This window comes from Ranitomeya imitator, chromosome 1, assembly GCF_032444005.1.
Source record: "Ranitomeya imitator isolate aRanImi1 chromosome 1, aRanImi1.pri, whole genome shotgun sequence".
Lineage (NCBI taxonomy): Eukaryota > Metazoa > Chordata > Amphibia > Anura > Dendrobatidae > Ranitomeya > Ranitomeya imitator.
In genome coordinates, this window is record NC_091282.1 from 314,569,921 (window position 1) to 314,585,133 (window position 15,213).

Sequence of the window (15,213 nt, forward strand, 5' to 3'; positions counted from 1 at the left end):
GCAGACGCATTAGGGGGATGCTCATGCTTATTATGGCGTTGTCTGCACTAACCAGCCGTGTGCATTCCTCAAAACACTGAAGGACTTGACACATGTCTTGTATCTTCGACCACTGCACACCTGACAACTCCATGTCTGCCATCCTACTGCCTGCCCGTGTATGTGTATCCTCCCACAAAAACATAACAGCCCGCCTCTGTTCGCACAGTCTCTGAAGCATGTGCAGTGTTGAGTTCCAGCTTGTTGCAACGTCTATGATTAGGCGATGCTGGGGAAGGTTCAAAGACCGCTGATAGGTCTGCATACGGCTGGAGTGTACGGGCGAACGGCGGATATGTGAGCAAAGTCCGCGCACTTTGAGGAGCAGGTCGGATAACCCCGGATAACTTTTCAGGGAGCACTGCACCACCAGGTTTAAGGTGTGAGCCAGGCAAGGAATGTGTTTCAGTTGGGAAAGGGAGATGGCAGCCATGAAATTCCTTCCGTTATCACTCACTACCTTGCCTGCCTCAAGATCTACTGTGCCCAGCCACGACTGCGTTTCTCTCTGCAAGAACTCGGACAGAACTTCCGCGGTGTGTCTGTTGTCGCCCAAACACTTCATAGCCAATACAGCCTGCTGACGCTTGCCAGTAGCTGGCCCATAATGGGACAACTGGTGTGCAACAGTGGCAGCTGCGGATGGAGTGGTTGGCGACTGCGGTCTGTGGATGAGCTCTCGCTTCTGCAGAAGGACGAGGAGGAGGAGGAGGGGGTGCGAACACCTACAGCCAACTGTTTCCTAGACCGTGGGCTAGGCAGAACTGTCCCGAAATTGATGTCCCCTGTGGACCCTGCATCCACCACATTCACCCAGTGTGCCGTGATGGACACGTAACATCCCTGGCCATGCCTACTGGTCCATGCATCTGTTGTCAGGTGCACCTTTGTACTCACAGATTGCCTGAGTGCATGGACGATGCGCTCTTTAACATGCTGGTGGAGGGCTGGGATGGCTTTTCTCGAAAAGAAGTGTCGACTGGGTAGCTCATAGCGTGGTTCAGCGTAGTCCATCAGGGCTTTGAAAGCTTCGCTGTCAACTAACCGGTAGGGCATCATCTCTAACGAGATTAGTCTAGCTATGTGGGCGTTCAAACCCTGTGTACGCGGATGCGAGGATAAGTACTTCCTTTTTCTAACCAGAGTCTCATGTAGGGTGAGCTGGACTGGAGAGCTGGAGATCGTGGAACTAGCGGGTGTGCCGGTGGACATGGCAGAATGAGAGACGGTTGGAGACGGTATTGTTTCCGCCGGTGCCCTAGATGCAGTGTTTCCTACTACGAAACTGGTGATTCCCTGACCCTGACTGCTTTGGCCTGGCAAAGAAACCTGCACAGATACTGCAGGTGGTGCGGAAAATGGTGGCCTTACAGTGACGGCAGGGATGTAGCGTTGCTGACTAGCTTCATTGGCCGAGGGTGCTACAACCTTAAGGGACGTTTGGTAGTTAGTCCAGGCTTGCAAATGCATGGTGGTTAAATGTCTATGCATGCAACTTGTATTGAGACTTTTCAGATTCTGACCTCTGCTTAAGGTAGTTGAACATTTTTGACAGATGACTTTGCGCTGATCAATTGGATGTTGTTTAAAAAAATGCCAGACTGCACTCTTTCGAGCCTCGGATCCCTTTTCAGGCATTGCAGACTGAGCTTTAACCGGATGGCCATGCTGTCCTCCAACAGGTTTTGGCTTTGCCACGCGTTTTGTCCCATCTACGGGCCCGGCAGATGGAACCTGTTGCGATGTTGATGCCTGCTGCGGCCCCTCCTCCACCTCCGCTTCTGAACTACTGCCGCCTGCACCCTGTTCCCCCAATGGCTGCCAATCGGGGTCAACAACTGGGTCATCTATAACCTCCTCTTCTAGCTCGTGCGCAACTTTGTCTGTGTCACCGTGTAAGTCGGTGGTAGAGCGTTCGTGACGGGGCAACATAGTCTCATCAGGGTCTGATTCTGGATCAGTACCCTGCGAGGGCAATGTTGTGGTCTGAGTCAAAGGACCAGCATAGTAGTCTGGCTGTGGCTGTGCATCAGTGCACTCCATGTCAGATTCAACTTGTAATGGGCATGGCATGTTAACTGTTTCACTTTCTAAGCCAGGGACGGTATGTGTAAAGAGCTCCATGGAGTAACCCGTTGTGTCGCCTGCTGCATCCTTCTCTGTTGTTGTTTTTGCTGAAGAGGACAAGGAAGCGACTTGTCCCTGACCGTGAACATCCACTAACGACGCGCTGCTTTTACATTTACCAGTTTCAAAAGAGGAGGCAAAAGAGCTAGAGGCTGAGTCAGCAAGGTAAGCCAAAACTTGCTCTTGCTGCTCCGGCTTTAAAAGCGGTTTTCCTACTCCCAGAAAAGGGAGCGTTCGAGGCCTTCTGTAGCCAGATGACGAACCTGGCTCCACAGCTCCAGACTTAGGTGCAATATTTTTTTTCCCACGACCACCTGATGCTCCACTACCACTACCATCATTACCAGCTGACAATGAACGCCCACGGCCACGACCTCTTCCACCAGACTTCCTCATTGTTTTAAAAACGTAACCAAAGTAACAGTATTTGTTGCTGTCAAACAACTTACACGGTGAGCTATAATTTCAGTATGATTTAGATATCCATTTACAGGTGGGTGAGACCGCAAGGAAAATCAGGCACAATGTTACACACTCTGTTTTCGGTGGCACCAAATGAGAGAGATGCCACACACGCAGGACTGTCACTCAAGCACAAATGTCAATATTAATCTCCCACTTTTTTTTTTTTTTTTTTTCAGGGAGAATTTAGAAACCAAAAAAAAAAAAAAAAAAAAATAGGCTTTCTATGGCCCACTATTTGAGAGAGAAAGATGGCACACCCAGGAGTCAGGACTGGCACACAAGCTGAAAGGCCAATATTAATCTCCCACTGATTTTTTTTTTTATTTTTTCAGGGAGACTTTAGAAACCAAATTAAAAAAAATGATTTTTTTCAGGGAGAATTTAGAAACCAAATAAAAAAAAAATAGGCTTTCTATGGCCCACTATTTGAGAGAGAGAGATGGCACACCCAGGAGTCAAGACTGGCACACAAGCAGAAAGGCCAATATTAATCTCCCACTGATTTTTTTTTTAATTTTTTCAGGGAGAATTTAGAAAAGAAATAATAAAAAAAAAATAGGCTCTCTATGGCCCACTATTTGAGAGAGAGAGATGGCACACCCAGGAGTCAAGACTGGCACACAAGCAGAAAGGCCAATATTAATCTCCCACTGATTTTTTTTGTATTTTTTCAGGGAGAATTTAGAAACCAAATAAAAAAATGATTTTTTCAGGGAGAATTTAGAAACCAAATAAAAAAAATTGATTTTTTTCAGGGAGAATTTAGAAACCAAATAAAAAAAAAATAGGCTTTCTATGGCCCACTATTTGAGAGAGAGAGATGGCACACCCAGGAGTCAAGACTGGCACACAAGCAGAAAGGCCAATATTAATCTCCCACTGATTTTTTTTTAATTTTTTCAGGGAGAATTTAGAAAAGAAATAATAAAAAAAAAATAGGCTCTCTATGGCCCACTATTTGAGAGAGAGAGATGGCACACCCAGGAGTCAAGACTGGCACACAAGCAGAAAGGCCAATATTAATCTCCCACTGATTTTTTTTGTATTTTTTCAGGGAGAATTTAGAAACCAAATAAAAAAATGATTTTTTCAGGGAGAATTTAGAAACCAAATAAAAAAAATTGATTTTTTCAGGGAGAATTTAGAAACCAAATTAAAAAAAAAAAAATAGGCTTTCTATGGCCCACTATTTGAGAGAGAGAGAGATGGCACACCCAGGAGTCAGGAGTGGCACACAAGCAGAAAGGCCAATATTAATCTCCCACTGTTTTTTTTTTTTTCAGTGAGAATTTAGAAAACAAATAAAAAAAAAAAATAGGCTTTCTATGGCCCACTATTTGAGAGAGAGAGATGGCACACCCAGGAGTCAAGACTGGCACACAAGCAGAAAGGCCAATATTAATCTCCCACTGATTTTTTTTTTATTTTTTCGGGGAGAATTTAGAAACCAAATTAAAAAAATTGATTTTTTCAGGGAGAATTTAGAAACCAAATAAAAAAAATAAAAAAAAGGCTTTCTATGGCCCACTATTTGAGAGAGAGAGAGATGGCACACCCAGGAGTCAGGAGTGGCACACAAGCAGAAAGGCCAATATTAATCTCCCACTGTTTTTTTTTTTATTTTTTCAGTGAGAATTTAGAAAACAAATAAAAAAAAAATAGGCTTTCTATGGCCCACTATTTGAGAGATAGATGGCACACCCAGGAGTCAAGACTGGCACACAAGCAGAAAGGCCAATATTTTTTTTTATTTTTTCAGGGAGAATTTAGAAACCAAATAAAAAAAAAATAGGCTTTCTATGGCCCACTATTTGAGAGAGAGAGATGGCACACCCAGGAGTCAGGATTGGCACACAAGCAGAAAGGCCAATATTAATCTCCCACGGTTTTTGTTATTTTTTCAGGGAGAATTTAGAAACCAAATTTAAAAAAAATAAATAAATAGGCTTTCTATGGCCCACTATTTGAGAGAGAAGATGGCACACTCAGGACTGGCACACAAGCCCAAAAGCCAATATTAATCTCCCACTGATTTTTTTTTTTCAGGGAGAATTTATAAACCCCCCCAAAAAAACAACAGAAAAATAAAAAGGCTTTCTATGGCCCACTATGTGAGAGAAATGGCACACACAGGGATGGCACTCTAGCAGAAATGCCAATCTTAATCTCCCACAACTTATTTTTTTAGGGAGAATTAAAAAAAATAAAAAAATAACAGGGACTGTCCTACAATTACTATCTCCCTGCAGTAATCTCAGCCACGTATGGCAGGCAGCAATAAGGAGTGGACTGATGCACAAATTAAATCAAAAGTGTGGACAAACAAACAAGATAGCTGTGCAGAAAGGAAGGAACAACAGGATTTGTGCTTTGAAAAAAGCAGTTGGTTTGCACAGCGGCGTACACACAGCAATGCAGCTATCAGGGAGCCTTCTAGGGCAGCCCAATGAGCTACAGCGCTGAGGAAAAAAAATAGTAGCTTCCACTGTCCCTGCAAACAAAAGGTGGTGTTGGACAGTGGAAATCGCTACAGCACAAGCGGTTTGGTGGTTAATGGACCCTGCCTAACGCTATCCCTGCTTCTGACGAAGCGGCAGCAACCTCTCCCTAGGCTCAGATCAGCAGCAGTAAGATGGCGGTCGGCGGGAACGCCTCTTTATAGCCCCTGTGACGCCGCAGACAGCAAGCCAATCACTGCAATGCCCTTCTCTAAGATGGTGGGGACCAGGACCTATGTCATCACGCTGCCCACACTCTGCGTCCACCTTCATTGGCTGAGAAATGGCGCTTTTTGCGTCATTGAAACGCGACTTTGGCGCGAAAGTCGCGTACCGCATGGCCGACCCCACACAGGGGTCGGATCGGGTTTCATGAAACCCGACTTTGCCAAAAGTCGCCGACTTTTGAAAATGAACGATCCGTTTCGCTCAACCCTAGTCAGGAGCAATTTTCTCCTAAATCATTAAGATTTTGAGGCAGTCACTTGGCAACTCTGAGCTTCTGCTCCCTTAATAAGTTTTCTAGGGGATTAACGGCTGGAGACTGGCTAGGCCACTCCATGACCTTATTGTGCTTCTTTTTGAGCCACTCCTTTGTCGTCTTAGCTGTATGTTTTGGGTCATTGTCTTGCTGGAAGACCCAGCCATAACCCATTTTTAATGTCCTGAAGGAGGGAAGGAGGTTGTCACTCAGTATTTTACAGTACATGGCTCCATCCATTCTCCCATTGCTGCGGTGAAGTAGTCCTGTGCCCTTAGCAGAGAAACACCCCCAAAATATGATGTTTCCACTTCCATGCTTGACAGTGGGGATGGTGTTCTTTTGGGTCATAGGCAGCATTTCTTTTCCTCCAAGCACCTCAATTTTTGTCTCAGCTGACCACAGCACCTTCTCCCAATCACTCACAGAATCATCCAGGTGTTCATTGGCAAACTTCAGACGGGCTTGCACATGATCCTTCTTGAGCAGGGGGACCTTGCCGGCACTGCAGGATTTTAAACCTTTACGGCATAATGTGTTACCAATGGTTTTCTTGATTACTGTGGTCCCAGCTGCTATGAGATCATTAACAAGTCCTCTGTGTAGTTTTAGGCCGATTTTCTCACCTCCCTTATGATCAAGGATACCCCATGAGGTGAGATTTTGCATGGTGCCCCAGATCAGTGACGATTGACAGTCATTTTGTACTTCTTCCACTTTCTTACTATTGCACCAACAGTTGTCTCCTTCTCACCCAGCGTCTTACGTATGGTTTTGTAGCCCATTCCAGCTTTGTGCAGGTCTATGGTCTTGCCTCTGACATCGTTATAAAGCTCTTTGGCCTTTCCCATGTTGTAGAGGTTAGTCTGACTGATTACTTGAGTCTGAGGACAGGAGCCTTTTATACAGGTGACTATGTAAGGCTAGGTTCACATTGTGTTAGTGGCAGTCCGCTAACGGAATCCGTTACATAGCGCCACTAACGCAATGTAACGGATCCGTTAGCGCACCCATTGACCGCAATGTATCTAACGCATCGCTAACATATGCCATTTTTGGCATGCGTTGGCGATGTCCTGTTATTTTCTGACGGACCTCGAACGCTGCTTGCAGCATTTTTGGGTCCGTTCTCGCTAGCGCAGATCGGGCATCTGCGCTAGCGGGATCGCTAAACGCAATCCCTTTTTGTACATTGCGTTAGCGCATTCCGTTAACGTATGCGCTAAACGGATTGCACTAACGCAATGTGAACCTAGCCTAAGACAGCTGTCTTTAATGCAACGAGTTGATTAGGAGCCATAACTCCTAAAGGTTGGTAGGGGATCCAATACTTATTTCTCACTGCAAAATGCAAATTAATTTATACAATGTTATTTTCTGGATTTTATTTTTGATAATCTCTCTCTCAATGTTAAAATTAACCTACTCTTAAAATTATACACTGTTCATGTCTTTGTCAGTGGGCAAACTTACAGAATCAGCAAGGGATCAAATACTTATTTCACCCACTGTACAAGAAATGACTCCAGAAGAGGCAAATCTACCATATCAATAGAATGCAATGCAGCTGTGTTGCAGAAGAGCGAATTCTGGATCACATTTTTTACTTAAAGGAAAACTGTACATTCAGCAAACTTTGTAAATATCAATAGTACTAGTGATTTATAAGTGGGGAAGGAATTATGTATATTACCAAGATTCGTATGAGACCCTTTTTCCTCTCACGCCTGCCTCACATACTCATCATAGACTTTGTGATGCAGTGACCCATGCTGCAGCTAGGGGGCTCTGTGTGGGCTCCTCAGGATACGCATGGAGTCATAACTGGGTTAGTGAAACAGGGTCCGGCATGATTGCAAATGGCCGGTATGTGTTGCAGAGGGAGTCTGCGCTGTAAGCCAGTATTGTTGTTCTGGAACTCGTATTTCTTTAAGAGTTGTGTTTGTGTAGCTTTAAAGGGAAGCTTACAGGATTAGTCAGACAGCTGGGCGGGTCTGATTAACCACACACACCTCCCACCTATGGGAGTGGTTACAAGTATATAATGAGACCATTGTGTGGTCACATGGTCTGTCTCTGCTTGGAAGGTCGTGTGTGTGGACCGGATTGCTGGGAAGCACATGGGGGAAGAGTGTGTAAGGTCCTGGAAGGTCAATGTGTTGGCAGGTCCCAGGTGGGGACTTCCTGAAGAGCACATGGTAAGGCATTGGACCTAGAAGCCTATGTGTTGGAAGATCCTGGGAGTAGGATTTCCCGAATAGCGCATCCTGTGTTGGAAGATCCTGGGACTAGGACTTCCTGAATAGAGCACAGAGAGGCCAGCAGAGTCTGCAGTTCATTGGGGGAGCTACTGCCCTTCTGAGGATCTGGGCTATCAGGTGTCCTGGTGAGCAGGGCATTGTCCAGGACGTTGATCCCAGTTCGGCAGCTTCCCTGGGAGAGAGAGTATGACAGTAGTCAGCGTGTTAAGCAGGAGCTCCTGGAAAGTAACCCAGAGTATGGGGAACTGTGTGCACTGACAGGGGGTCATTTTAATGAACTGTGCGGTCACCCATGGTAACTGGATGGAGTAAGGTCCAGCATGTTTAGAGACTGCAACCTAATGCCGTGTGTTGGTGCCTGTTGTGTTCCATGGACATTAATGAACTGTTTGGCGTGCAGTCATCCACGGTAACTGGACAAAGAGGTCCGCATTTTATGAAGTGCTAATGTGACGCCCAGGAGACCGGGATACCCAGCACCGGACCAATGGAGTCTGTCTCTTGAGGGGGATGTCACGGGTGGCTTGACCCGGTGCTGTGGCCTCAGGCAATGCACAGTGTAAGGGGTATCATGAGGGGACAGGCACTTACTTGATCAGCAGCAGGTTCTCCCAGCGGTGACGATCCTGATCCTGGATAGATAGCTATTGTCCAAATGAAAGACTGAGGCACTGAAACGTTTAACCAGTTTACTTTAACATAAAAGGATTTACAACCAGTCCTGTCACCTGAGTCTGTATGGGAACTCTGAGTTACTTTGACCCTGCCGGGGTCTTCGCCTCTTATTGTGCGCAATTTCTGTGTGGCCCTGCTGCTGTATGTGAACTGGCTGCCGGCCCAATCTGTCCCCTCCGGGTCCTGGTTCGACGGGCAACCCGAGTCCTTTTATCGGTTTACCCCCTCTGGGAGTACCGCTGAACTCTGTGTCTGTTGCTGCGTCCGGCCCTAGTGAAGCTGATATCACCTCACGTTTTTCTGGTTGCTGTATTATATATAATGAATACAGCCACGGATCCGGTATCCGTCTTTGCGCCTGTTCTGGGTAGTGATTAATGCTACCCGGTTCTCACAATGTCCTTTTTCTCTATCCCTCTTCTCCTCAGGCCGGTGATTTAGGCCTGGTAACAGTCACAGGGCTGTTAGAGATTCAACTGTATGACCTCTCACTATCAGCTCCTTGGCCCAACTGCCATTTCTTCTCTCAGACCAGAATGGATCAAGGGGAGTCTCTGGAGCTCCCCCTTCTGGCCGGAGGTGGTAGTGCAGTCTTGCTATTTTAGTATTTGTACTTACTGTCAGTAACTATTTTTGTGGCAAATACCCCTAGGGGTGCCACATTCCCCCTTAGTTAAGAACAGTACTCCGGGACTGTGGGACAATAACATTTTGAAATAACAATTAATATGTACAGAGTCTTAAAAATGAAAAGTTACAAAAACCACTCAAGGAAACAAAAATAGAGTTCTGTAAAAAGTCACTTCAAATAGCGTCCATTAATACAGTTCTATCCTTGAAGGTATTAGGAACGGCACTGTACTTAGTGTCCAGGAATTTAGTTCCATTTTTCCAACGGAGTTATCAATATAAAGTCTAAAGAAAGTTCAAAAAGAGCAAAAAGCAAAGTTCAAAAAGCAGTCTTTCTGGAGCTTTGATTTAGTGCCTCCGGGCTGATAAAAAGTTCAAGAATATGCAATAAGTTCATACAGACAAGTCTCTGTAGGCACTGGGCTTAAACGTTGCAGACTGATAGCAATGACTATACTACATTTTCTGTTTAACTATATACAGCATAACATATATACAATTCACATTATGAGCTTTATAGTTGGTAATCTGCATACCTGGCCGGTAATTGACCCTGGGTACTACACTGTGATCTACGTAATAGCGGTGTCTCTTCATGTGGTGTACTACTGTCTACTGCGGATGTAGTATCTGCCCGCTCTGCTAAAGATAATTCCACGACTATGGAGTTGGCAAGTCCACCGTGAATGGGATTACTCTGACCAGGAATCTGTTCTTCCTGGCTTGGAACCTCCTGTAGTACGGGGTCAGCCTCTTCCTGTCTTGGGACTTCTGGTATTGGGTTCGGTGTTGGGTAAAAGGCCACCATGGGAACCACTACTGCACCATGGTATGTTAGTAGGGTTTTGGGAAAGTCTCCTATACAGGTGTGATACACTTCCTCTTCTTTTTCCTTTACTGGTTGAACCTGTATGGGTTGAATAACTTCTGGTTCTGGCTGGACAACGTCTGGCTCTTTCAATGCTTCCGGACATAATTTAAGATTGTCTCTTGACACTAGTACAGATGTTAAGCCTCCGTTTTTGCTAATGAGACACATTTTAGGATTATCCACTCTTGTTGGTAAAACTGTGTAGGGTACGGCTTCCCACTGATTGTCCAGTTTATTGGTTCGACGATTTCTCTTGAGCACTTGGTCACCCGGTCTTAATGGGGTCGCTAGAGCATTCTGGTTGAAAGTTCGCTCTTGTCTTTCTCTAGTTTGCTGAAGGCTTCTTTCCACACTCTCTTGCACTTGGCGATACTGCTTTTGCCGTATGATATCCCAATTGGAGTCTTGAACTTCTGCGTCTGGTTTCAGAATTCCCATTTCTAGATCGATTGGTAATTGGCCGGGTCTTGCACGCATAAGGTAAGCTGGGGTGCAGTTGGTGGAGCTCACCGGGACATGATTATACAGATCCACCAAGTCAGGCAATTTCTCTGGCCATTGATTCCTTTCTGTCTCAGGTAAAGTCTTTAGTAGGTCTATTACAATATGGTTCATCTTCTCGCATAAGCCGTTTGTTTGTGGATGATAGGCCGTCGTCCGGATCTTTTTGCAACCATACATATTACAGAATTCTCTGAAGATCTCTGATTCAAAGGCTGTACCTTGGTCGGTGAGAACCTGTTCCGGATATCCATGGGGTCTACAAAAGTACGTTTGGAACGCTTTGGCTGCTGTTTTTGCTGTCAGATCTTTTACGGGTACTACTACCAAGAAACGTGAATAATGGTCCACGATGGTCAAGGCATAGACATAGCCGGACCGGCTTGGTGTCAACTTCACGTGGTCCATGGCTACAAGTTCAAGTGGTTGTTTGGTGATTATGGGCTGCAGTGGTGCTCTTTGGTTCTTTTGATCGTTTCTTCTGAGGTTACACGGGCCACAATTTCTGCACCACTGTTCGATTGATTTTCTCATCCCGACCCAATAAAATCTTTCTCTTAGAAGTACTTCTAACTTTTTCCAACCGAAGTGACCAGCACCATTATGGTAAGCTTCGAGGACCATCTTCACATCTTGTTTAGGCACAATAATCTGCCAAACCAATTCATGTGTTTTCGGATTGGTGTATCTTCTACAGAGCTTCCCTTGATACAGGAACATTTTGCCTCTCTCTTTCCAGAGTTGATGCGTCTCTTCTGGGGCATCCTCATAGGGATATGCACTTTGCTCAGTCAACAGTTCCTTCACCAACTTCACAGCCGGATTGCTGTCTTGGGTGTCAGCCCATCTATGGTGTGCTAACGGATTAAAATTCACCTCTTGTTGTTTCTGATAGGTACTTGACTGATGATGTTTTGCCTTGGGACGATGGAAGGCTGGTAGTTCAATTTCTTCAAGCTCCCCCGTTTCCTCTTCTACATCTCTCAAGTGTGGCATCCGGGATAGGGCATCGGCATTTCCATTCTTGCGACCTGCTCGATACTTGATTATGAAGTTGTAATTAGATAACCGGGCTATCCATCGCTGTTCTAACGCACCTAATTTGGCTGTGTCCAGGTGGGTCAACGGATTGTTGTCAGTATAGACAATAAATTCTGCAGCGGCCAGATAGTGTTTGAAACGCTCCGTCACAGCCCAAACTACTGCCAGTAGTTCCAATTTGAAGGAGCTGTAATTTTCTGAATTTCTTTCAGTAGGCCGGAGCTTTCTACTTGCAAAGGCGATGACTTTCTCCCGACCTTCTTGCTTTTGTGACAGCACCGCTCCTAGTCCCACATTACTGGCATCGGTGTAGAGGATGAAAGGTTTATGGTAATCTGGGTATGCCAGAACCTCTTCTCCGGTTAGTGCCTTCTTTAGTTGTTCAAAGGAGTCTTCCCTTTCGTCGTTCCACTGAAAAGGAGGGTTTCGGTTTGAAGGTTTCTTCGTCTGCCCTACCAAGGTGTCTTGCAAGGGTGCTGCCAACTTGGTAAATCCTTTTATAAATCTGCGATAGTAACCCACCAATCCCAGGAATTGTCTCACTTCTTTTGCGCTGGTAGGTCTTGGCCAATCCCTTATGGCGCTTATTTTCTCGGGATCTGGTGCTACTCCCTCCAAACTCACGATGTGTCCCAGGTACTGTACCTTTGGCTTGAGAAGGTGACATTTGGATGGCTTGACTTTCATGCCATACCTGGATAAGGCTTCGAACACTTCTGCCAGGTCTATTAAGTGTTGTTCGTAAGTCTTTGAGTAGACGATCACATCATCTAGGTACAGGAGGACGGTCTCGAAGTTCTTGTGTCCGAGGCAGCATTCCATCAGCCGCTGGAAGGTACCGGATGCGTTGCAGAGTCCGAACGGCATGCGATTAAATTCACATAGACCCATTGGTGTGGTGAATGCCGTCTTTTCCTTATCTCTCTCAGCCACAGGGACTTGCCAATACCCGCTTGTTAAGTCTAAGGTGGAAAAATAATTAGCAGATTTCAAAGCAGTTAAGGACTCTTCTATCCTAGGCAAGGGGTAGGCGTCTTTATGGGTGATGTTATTAATCTTCCGGTAGTCTACGCACATTCTCATGGTTCCGTCCTTTTTTTTGACAATCACTAGAGGGGCCGCCCAGGGGCTACAGCTGTCTCTTATTACCCCGGCCTGTTTCATTTCCCTCAGCATATCTTTTGCACATTGATAGTGAGCGGGCGGTATGGGTCTATATCTTTCTTTTATTGGGGGATGGTCACCTGTGGGGATTGTGTGTTCTACCCCTTCTATCCGTCCGAAGTCCAATGGGTGTTTACTGAAGACTTGTTCATATTCCGTCACTAGCCTATACACCCCTTGTTTTTGATGGGTAGGTGTTGAATTTATGCCCACGTGTAGCTGTTGGCACCAATCCTCCATTTCTCCATCTGAGCCATTGCCTTCCACCTGACAGGTTGGTTCTAAGGGCTCAATGGTTGTGATGGCATTGTTGTCAACAGTATATAGCTTTGCCATTGTAGCATACCTTGGCAAAGTGACCTCTTCCTCTCCACAGTTCAAAAGTCGTACCGGCACTCGTCCCCGGTGTACCTCGACTATCCCTCGTGCTGTGAGTATAGTGGGCCTGCTGTCGGTGTACACTGGTTCTATTAAGGCTTGATAATCTCGTCCCTTAGTACCAATGGCTGCTCTACACCATACCAGCATTTCTGTTTTTGGTGGGATTACAATAGACGTTGGATCACTTACCCTCACACTGCCGATTTCTCCACCTGCAACTTCTACCTGTTGCCTTAACATCAATACTTTTATTTCCCTCCGGAGAACTCTCTGCTGGCAGGATTGGGCAGTTTCAGCAATTTGCTGTAAGACAGAAATGACTTCGGAAAAGCAGTTCTCTAACACATTCATTCCTATCAATACAGTTGGTTCACAGTTCCGCCGGTCAACATCAACAACAATTATACCCTGTTTCTTCAGTTCTACTTTACCAATCTTTATGGTCATCTCCCTGAATCCTAGTTTCGGTACCAACTTACCATTACTGGCCCATATATCTAGTTCAACATCAGAGGGCCCTTTATCAATATCTGCATCAGCCCAGTACCTCTTATAAAGGATATACGGTATAGATGAAATCTGGGAACCTGTGTCCAGCAAAGCGTTGAGGGGAATTCCGTCCAGCACGATAGGGATAATGGGTCGTCCTCCGATGTACCTGTCGTGCCAGGGTGTTGGGCCTTGAAAGTTCATTCCTGCGAAGCGGCCCGCATTCCCAGGGGATTCCCGTTTAAATCACAATCTCGTGCAAAGTGGCCCGGCTGCTGGCAACGGCGGCAAATGGGCTGTCCATCCGGTTGGTAGCGGTCGCGGGGTCGTCCTCTCCATGTCGGGTATCTCCGGGGTCTCATCCATGGAACATCCTCTCTACAGTTTGCCAACTCCATCTTGTGTCCTCTCATCTCCTGCATGGTTTTAGCCATTGAAGCAACAACATCAGCTAAAGAGTCAAGCTTTTGTTGAAGAGCCTCATTAGTACTGGGCCCCAGGGGCTTAGCAATGGCCCCGGACATAGCTGATGTCACTGGTACTCCATGTTGTTGAGGAGCCTCTGCCATGAGTTGCGCAGGATCCTGATCCCGAGGTGCCTCTGCCAGCTGGAGACGTATAGCGCTCTCCTTTAATTGGGCAAATGTCAATTCAGGGTTCTTAAAAACAAGCATGCTCACATGCCCCCGGTGAGAAGGGGTGTAGAGTCCCTCAATAAATTGATCTCTTAGCAGTTTATCCGCTCCGGTGTTAAAAATGGGTTCAGCCAGTGTAAGTGATTTAAGGGCTTCCTGCAGGTTTAAGGCAAAGTCTCTCACGCCCTCATTAGCTTTTTGTTTGCAACTAAAGAATCGTATTTTAGCTTTGCTGCTGGCCGTGGTTTCAAATGTAGCTTTTAATCCAGCAAATATGCGTTCAACAGTGCCTTTTAGATCAGCTGCCCATGCTGTGACTTCTCGCTTAGCATGGCCACTTAACTGCATCATCAGGAGACTAACACGCTGAACTTCACCCACAGGGAACATGTCAAAATGGGCCAGCATCTTTTCTCTGAAATCGTCAAGGGTATTAGGCTCACCTTCATACATTGGAAGCCATGGGCCACCCGGGGTATATGGCATCAGCACCGGCATGATGGGTGCCACTCCTTGCACCGCTGTGCTGCCGGACTCTCTATTGACACTCTGTCTTTCAGCTGCATTAGCGTTGTCGAGTGCTGCGGCGTCTCCGTGCTGCGACATACTGTGCCCCCTTAGTTAATCCGGACCCTTCCGGTCCTCCGCTTCCGTCGGGATAGTGTAGATTCGTTCCGCTGTGCAGCAGGATCGATTTTCCCCTTGCTCTGATGTCAGAGCGCTCAGCTTGGTGCCGCCCACAATGACACGCCCCCTGCTGCTCCCACCCACCGCGCTCTGTAATGGCGGATTCTGAAGTTTTTCAGTTAGACTGGGGCTCAGGTGATGGCGTAGCTCAATTAACAGTCTCGTGCCTAACGGTTATGAAGTGATTACCTCAGGGGATGGCGGCCATCTTTACTCCATTATAACCAATGGGGAAAAGTCACTTTCAATAGTTTTCAATGGGGAATGG